Raw genomic sequence first — 8,108 nt, forward strand, 5'->3', positions numbered from 1 at the left:
GGGAGTTCCAGTTTTGTCAATTTTTGTTTCATGCATTTTGAAGCATGAAAATCAGAAATGCAATTCTGATTTTTGTCCTCTTGATTAAAATGGACTATTTATCATCATGAAATGTTCCTTTTTATCTCTGTCTTAAAGTCTACTCCATTTGAAATTAACCTACCCTTTATTCTAGCTTTCTTATGCCCTGATTGGATACTGTATAATTTATCTTTTCTCAACTATTTCCTTTCAGCTATCTGTATTGTAACATTTAAAGTGTATCTCTTGTAGTTGGAATACAGATTCTCCTTGTTATTATTATTTTTTAATCCTACATTCTCTGCTTTTTAGTTGGAGTGTTTAGTCCATTTACAGATAATGTAATCATGGACATAATTTGATATAGGTCTACCATTTTATTACTTGTTTGTTTCATATATATATTTTTTCTCTCTTCATCCTTTTTTGCCTTCTTATGGGTTAAAATAAATTTTTAGAACTCCATTTTAATTTGTTTATTGGCATTTTAGCTACACTTCTTTATATGTTTTAAAGTGGTTGCTTAGTAATTATAATATTCATTCTTAACTTAGAGTCTACATTCTACTTAGATCTAAATATTTTACCACTTCACACAAAATTTAAGAGCCTTACAACCATACACATCAATTTACCCCCAATATTTATGCTATATTTTCATATATATTATGTATAAATACATTAAAAATCCCACAATACAATGTTATAATTTTTACTTTAAAGAGTTAGAAGCATTTAGAAATTAAGGAGAATGTAATATTTTATATTCACTCTATTAGTCTGTTGTCACACTGCTGTAAAGAACTACAGGATGCTGGGTAATTTATAAAGAAAAGAGGTTTAATTGACTCACAGTTCTGCAGGCTCACAGGTTTCATGGGCTCACAGGAAGCATGGCAGGGGAGACCTCAGGAAACTTACAGTCATGGCGCAATGTGAACAGGAGGGAGGCACGTCTTATATGACCGGAGCAGGAGGAAGAGAGGGAAGGGGCAGGCGCTATACACTTTTAAACTACCAGGTCTCATGAGAACTCACTCACTATCATGAGAACAGCAAGGAGGAAGTCTGTCCCCATGATCCAATCACCTCCAACCAGGCCCCTCCTCCAACACTGGGGATTATAATTTGACATGAGATTTGGGCAGGGACACAAACCCAAACTATATCACTCACCAACATGTTTAACATTTTCAGATGTGGAGACAGAAATGACTCCATCCTGGATGTTAATCTTCCATGTTGACTTCTGTTTAACCCCAGTCCTGGGAATGTCTGCAAAATTTCTGCTTTACTCACTCTTCCTAGTGTAACAACAGATCAATCTTGATGTCATTGCAGACATTACCGGCTATGATGCCTATAGTACTCTTGCCTGTCTGGAGGGTGCCTTTGATTGCCTTTATAGAGCACGTATAACCTTTTCTTATGGTATAAAAGCCCTGGGTCTGGGGAGTAATGGTGCAGAGATCTGTTTGTCTTGCTGCCACCTAAGACTACGCTTCCATGAGTTCCTACTGATAAACTGGATTTGTCAGCCCCATTCTTTGACTTCTTGGCTCCTTCTGTATTTGGATGTCACTTTGCATAGATGGCCTTTTCATAAAACACCAAGGATTTTCACTTCTTCTTAAAGATACGAGTTTCTGTCTGTGTCACTTCCCTTCATTTGATGAACTTCATTTAGTGTTCCTTGTAGTACAGGTCTGCTGGCAGTGAAGCCTCTTAGTTTTCATTCATTTGAAAATATTTTTATTTCAGCTTTATTGTAGTGGACAGAACTTGAGCAACCCCCAACAATCCCCACTTTCTGGTATTCAGATCCTTGTGTAATCTCCTCTCCTTCAGTGTGGGTGAGACCTGTGATTTGCTTCTAACCAATAGATTATGGTAAAAGTGATAGGTTGCCGCTACCATGATATGGTACATTATAAAAGACTGTCTTGGTAGCTGACTCTGGTGTCTCTTTTACTTGCTGGCTGTGAGCATGGAGGCTTGCAGAAAGTTTTCTAAGCCCACAAGGCAAGAAATTTCATCTAGTTGCTCAGCATGGCCTCAGTCTTGCAGTCTCAAAGAGGTAAAATTGTGCCACTAACCTGAGTGAACTTGGAAGATGATTCATTGTCAGTTCAGCTTCCAGGTGACAACAGATTCCTGGCTCTGACTTCTGATCTACAGAAACTGTGAGATAATATGCATATTTAAAAACTACTAGGTTGTGGTAATTGTTACACAGCAATACATTCATTTTCAGGTATATTTTAGTGGATAAAGAATTCTGGGTTGACAATTTACATTGTTTTTCTTTTTCTTTTTGGATAGAAGTTCTCACTTTGTCACCCAGGCTGGAGCGCAGTGGTGTGATCATGGCTCACTGCAGTCTCAACTTCCTGGGCTCAAGTGATCCTACTGCCTCAGCCTCCCAGACAGCTGGGACTACAGGTGCGCACCACCATGCTGGCTAAGTTTTGTATTTTTTTTCTGTAGAGATGGGGTTTATCACGTTGCCTAGGCTTAAAGATGTTTCTCTGTTGTCTTTTGTTCTCTATTATTTCTGACGTGAAGTCAGAAGTCATTCAAACCATTGTTCCCATTATGTATTGTGTAAATTTTCTCTGGCTAATACCATGATATTTTCTTTATCTTTGGTTTTCAGCAGTTTGATATGATGTATCTATATGTGGTTTTCTTTGTATTTTTTTTCTGCTTGGGATTTGTTGAATTTCTTGAATCTATAAATTTAAAACTTGCACTAAAAATTTGACCATTATTTCTTGACAAAACTTTTTTTTTTTTTTTTTTTTGAGATGGAGTTTCGCTCTTGTTGCCCAAGCTGGAATGCAGTGGCATGCATGATCTTAGCTTACTGCAACTTCTACCTCCTGGGTTCAAGAGATTCTCCTGCCTCAGCCTCTCAAGTAGTTGGGATTACAGGCATGCACCACCATGCTCGGCTAAATTTTTATATTTTTAGTAGAGATGGGGTGTCACCATGTTGGTCAGGCAGGCTGGTCTCGAACTCCTGACCTCAGGTGATCTATCCACCTTGGCCTCATAAAGTGCTGGGAATACAGGTGTGAGGCACTGCGCCCAGCACATAAATTTTTTTTTGTCCCAATCTTTTGTTGCCTTCAGGGACTCCAATGATACAAAGTTAAAACTTTTGATATTGCTCCACAGGTCACTGAAATTTCACCATTTTTAATTTTTTCGATTCTTTAGGATGTTCCTTTTTAAAAAAATAAAAAATTATTTTATAATGTTTCACGAATTTGCATATCATCTTTGTGCAGGGGCATGCTAATCTTCTCTGCATCATTCCAATCTTAGCATATGTGCTGCCGAAGTGAGCACAGCCAGGATATTTCTATTGACTGATCTCCAAGTCTGTTGACCTCTGTTACCTCTCATCTCTTTTTTTTTGAGACGGAGTTTCACTCTTGTTCCGCAGGCTGGAGTGCAATGGCGCGATCTCGGCTCACCGCAACCTCCGCCTCCTGGGTCCAGGCAATTCTCCTGCCTCAGCCTCCTGAGTAGCTGGGATTACAGGCATGCGCCACCATGCCCAGCTAATTTTTGTATTTTTAGTAGAGACGGGGTTTCACCATGTTGACCAGGATGGTCTCGATCTCTTGACCTCGTGATCCACCCTCCTCGGCCTCCCAAGGTGCTGGGATTACAGGTGTGAGCCACCGCGCCCGGCCACCTCTCATCTCTTGTTAAGCCTATCCAGTGAACTTTAAGAAATCCAGATGTTGAATTCTATCATGTTCCTTTGATTCTTTTTTGTAGTTTCTATTTATCTGTTGAAATTTCTATTTATTCATTTGAAGCATATTTTCAGTCCTTGAGTATAGTTATAATGGTTGCTTTAAAATTATTTTATGCTGGTTGGAATTTCTGAGATGCAGATGCTAAGCCAGAGTTAGAAATACAAAAGATTGATTGTGGAGTGACACCTGTGAAAGAAAATGGGAAGAAACAGGATTGGACAGGGGAGCAGTCGCATCAAGATGAATTCCTGATACTACCTCTGCCAGCCTGATGGGGGAGCTCTGGAGCAACGATTGCCTACTAAGGGAATTCCCTCACTGGGCACAGTGACTAAGCCTTTGTAATACTGCCTTGCTCAGGCGTTGACTGGAAGCCATGCAGAGAAGATGGGACTAAAAAAAACTGTTCTGTTGTGTTCTTGGCTAGGCGTGGTGGCTCACGTCTGTAATCCCAGCATTTTGGGAGGCCAAGGCGGGCAGATCACAAGGTCAGGAGATAGAGACCATCCTGGCCAACATGGTGAAACCCCATCTCGACTAAAAATACAAAAAGTTCACTGGATGTGGTGGTGTGCGCCTGTAATCCCAGCCACTCCGGATGCTGAAGCAGGAGAATTGCTTGAACCCGGGAGGTGGAGGTTGCAGTGAGCCGAGATTGCGCCATTGCACTCCAGCCTGGTTACAGAGCAAGACTCCATCTCAAAAAAAAAAAAAAAAAAAAAAAAAATACTACTCTGTTTTTTAGCCTTAGTTGGTATAGTCGTTTTTAAATATGTGAATTTGGCTAGGATGAACTAGATTACAAACAACTTCTTTACTATAAATTTCTCATTAGGGTGGGACATAAGAGAGGTTGTTGATGTGGGAGATTTGGAGGTCAGAAGTGAAGCAACAACCATCTTTTAGTTTACATACACTGTTTCTTATCTTCAGGCTTACCTTTGAGTTCTTGCATATCCTCGTATGTCTTCCATCCTATTATGTGCGTAATTTCTTGGCCGGGCAGTCCTTGTGTCTCCATGGACTGCACAGGCTGTTCAGGTACTTCCTCAGTTCAGGAAACTTTTCTGAACTGAGGTATTTAATTGTTGCCTCTTTTCCTACTCTTATTTTGTCTCCAAATGGGACTTCTGTTCTTTACATGTTAGGACTCCTGGATCTTTCGTCTAAGTCTTTTATATTTTCCAGTATTATTTTTATCTCATTATCTTTTTTCTCTATACTTTAAGATTATTTTTGTACTTAATCTTCCAGGTTTCTAATTCAGGGCTCACCAATGATATCCTCTCCTTTAATTTATTTACTGTTTCTTTTTTTTTTTGAGATGGAGTTTCACTCATGTTACCCAGGCTAGAGTGCAATGGCGTGATCTCGGCTCACCGCAACCTCCGCCTCCTGGTTTCAGGCAATTCTCCTGCCTCAGCCTCCTGAGTAGCTGGGATTACAGGCACGCACCACCATGCCCAGCTAATTTTTTGTATTTTTAGTAGAGACGGGGTTTCACCATGTTGACCAGGATGGTCTCGATCTCTTGACCTCGTGATCCACCCGCCTCGGCCTCCCAAAGTGCTGGGATTACAGGCTCTTGCCACCGCGCCCGGCCTTACTGTTTCTTTTTTTAAAGCTCAAAGTTTTTTTTTTTTTTCTTCTTCTTTTAAAAATAGAAAAAGAGATGGGGTCTTGCTATGCTGGTAGGCTGGTCTCGAACTCCTGGCCTCAGGCAATCTTCCCATCTGTCTCTCAAAGTGCTAGGATTACAGGTATGAGCCACTGCACCCAGCCAAAGCTCGAAGTTCTTGTTTTAAGCTTCAGAAGTTCTTTTTGTGTGTGATGCATTTGTATCTTAAAGCTTACTGTCATTTTTTTTTTTGCCAAAGAGATGTTAATTTATCTTTTCAAGCTCCAGTTCTAGCCAGTAAATGTGTGATACGATTGTTCTACCTCATCCTTCTCTGGAGGTCCCTTTGTTGAACAGTTATCTTTTGGTATCTATTTCTTTGCGTGTAGATCTGGCTGAGAAGTGTCCTTAAAGATGAGGAGGAAGGAAGGGCATCTGACCCTGAGGACCTGTGGTTCATGACAGGCTGTTAGCCCCCTGCTAAGGTATCCACAGGAGGTTTCTCTGCTCCCTGGTCTCTCTCAAACTTGTGGGTGGGAAATCCAACCTATGCTAGCAACTTTCTGCTTTAGTAAAGGTCAGGAAGACTCAGTAGTCTCATGCAGGGTCTAGGGAGCCAGAAAACCTGAGTTTTCCCTGAAATGGTCACATTTCATAAGCTAATTGTCCAAGAGGAAGGGAACCCACATAGAAGTGATTTTTGCAGGAATCGGGTCTTGCTCAGGAAAGGCAATAGCCTGGAATTGGGATCCTGGAAGGAAAGGGAGTTCATTCAGGCTCCACTCTCCTCAGAATCCCCTTGTTAAGGTATAATTTCCAAGATATTGAAAGCTTAACTTTCTGTATAGTGAGCATGGGTCATAGATTCAATTAACTCATTAATGTGTGAACCAGCAACATGGTAAGATATGGGGGGAGGCATCTGACTTGCAACACCCAGCACTGAAGGACACATGGTAATTTCTTTGCACCATTTCAAGTGTTGGCTGCTTTTCCTTCTTCATGTCATCCTCTGCTCACGACAGCTCTGAGACTGAAGGTAGAAGCTGATAAAGGAGAGGTTGGGAAAGAGGTGGCAGCATGATAAAGGCTAGGAAAGAACAGGGCTATCTGAGGTTTTATGCTCAGGAGCCACGATCTCCGCTTGCCTATAAGATATCTACGTAGCTGGGTACAGTGGCTCACACCTGTAATCACAGCAGTCTGGGAGGCTGAGGCAGGTGGATCATCTGAGGTCAGGAATTTGAGACCAGCCTGGCCAACATGGTGAAACCTCGTCTCTACTAAAAATACAAAAATTAGCCGGGCGTGGTGGCTCATGCCTGCAATCCCAGCTTCTCAGGAGGCTGAGGCAGGATAATCACTTGAACCTTAGAGGTGGAGGTTGCAGTGAGCCAAGATCGCACCATTGCACTCTAGCCTGGGCGACAAAAGTGAAAGTTTGTCTCAAAAAAAAAAAAAAATTATCTGCTTAAATTTGAAAAATGGGCCCTTCTCGGTGAATGATTTAGAAAAAGCACATGTCTGGGCATCTCCTGCCAGGATAAAGGATTTGGAAAGAACAAGTGGGTTGGATTTTAGTTTCTACTGACACCTTGGCTAGGTGCCCTTGTGCAGTGCACCACCTGCACAACTGCACTGGCAGGCCCCACGGGGGATGGCAACCAGCCTCAGATGGTAGAGGGATGGGACCGCCTCCACTCTGGTAAGAAGGAGAGTTGGGGAGAAAGGAGGCGTGGCCAGGAGCATGACAGAGTGAGAGGCGTGGAAGGAATTTGTGGGTATTTCTGTTTGGCATTATTTTCTCTGCAAAGAAGGAGAGAAGCCAAGTGTGAGTGAGGCCCGGAGATTTGGAGGGAGAGGCAGGTGTGGCACTGTCTTTGTGAAGAAGGCAGAAGGAGGGACTAGGAAAAATCGGAGAGCTGTTGAGGAATGTCAAGGCCTGAACAGACGTTTCTCTGAGTGGAAGGCAGGAGGGGGCAAGAGTTAGGAAGTGGGCAGTGAGCTCACTGGGGAAATGGCCACTTGGAGGCTCAGGCTGGGGAGGAGGGCAGCCATCTGTCGGCCAGACGTAAGACAAAACCACAGCGGCTTGCTTTCATCAAACAACGCACAAAAGCTCTTATGGCAAGAACTTTTACAAATAGTAAGTCATTTGATTCTTAATTGTTACTTCCACTTGGCAGATGAGAAAAGCAAAGCACAGAAAGTTTAAGTGACTTGCTCAGAGTCACACAGCTGGCTAGCGGCAGAGCCAGGATTTGAACCCAGACCATCTGGGAAGCTACATGGGAAGGATGGGCTGGGTCCTAACTCTTAACTATGGGAGGCCTTTCCTGACTTTTCTACCAGGGGAGTCTCTGAGATCATGAAATCAGTTTCAAGCGTCAGGCAAGGTGATTTTTTTTTTTTTCTTTTGAGACAAGGTCTCAGTCTGTCGCCCAGGTTCCAGCCTGGAATGCAGTGGTGTGATCACAGCTCACTGCAGCCTCAACCTCCCCAGCTCTGATGATCCTCCCACCTCAGCCTTCTGAGTAGCTGGGACTACAGGCTCAGGCCATCATGCCTGCCTATTTTATTTATTTTTCTTTTTAGTAGAGACAAAGTCTGACTATGTTGCCCAGGCTGGTCTTCAAATCCTGGGCTTGAAAAATCCTCCCACCTTGGCCTCCTAAAGTGTTGGGATTAAAGGCGTG

The 8,108-nt window shown here is 42.5% G+C and overlaps 1 non-coding gene across 1 annotated transcript; it reads right to left on the minus strand.

The window, feature by feature from the left end:
* Nucleotides 1-3,269: 3,269 nt before the first annotated feature.
* On the minus strand, nucleotides 3,270-3,375 carry LOC116563078. The gene has a single exon (XR_004274213.1). It is a non-coding gene; the product is annotated as a U6 spliceosomal RNA (small nuclear RNA).
* Between the last annotated feature and the right edge of the window lie 4,733 nt (nucleotides 3,376-8,108).

The sequence above is a fragment of the Sapajus apella genome, unplaced genomic scaffold (genome assembly GCF_009761245.1).
Source record: "Sapajus apella isolate SASKATOON/1434 unplaced genomic scaffold, GSC_monkey_1.0 scaffold33, whole genome shotgun sequence".
Classification (NCBI taxonomy): Eukaryota; Metazoa; Chordata; class Mammalia; order Primates; family Cebidae; genus Sapajus; species Sapajus apella.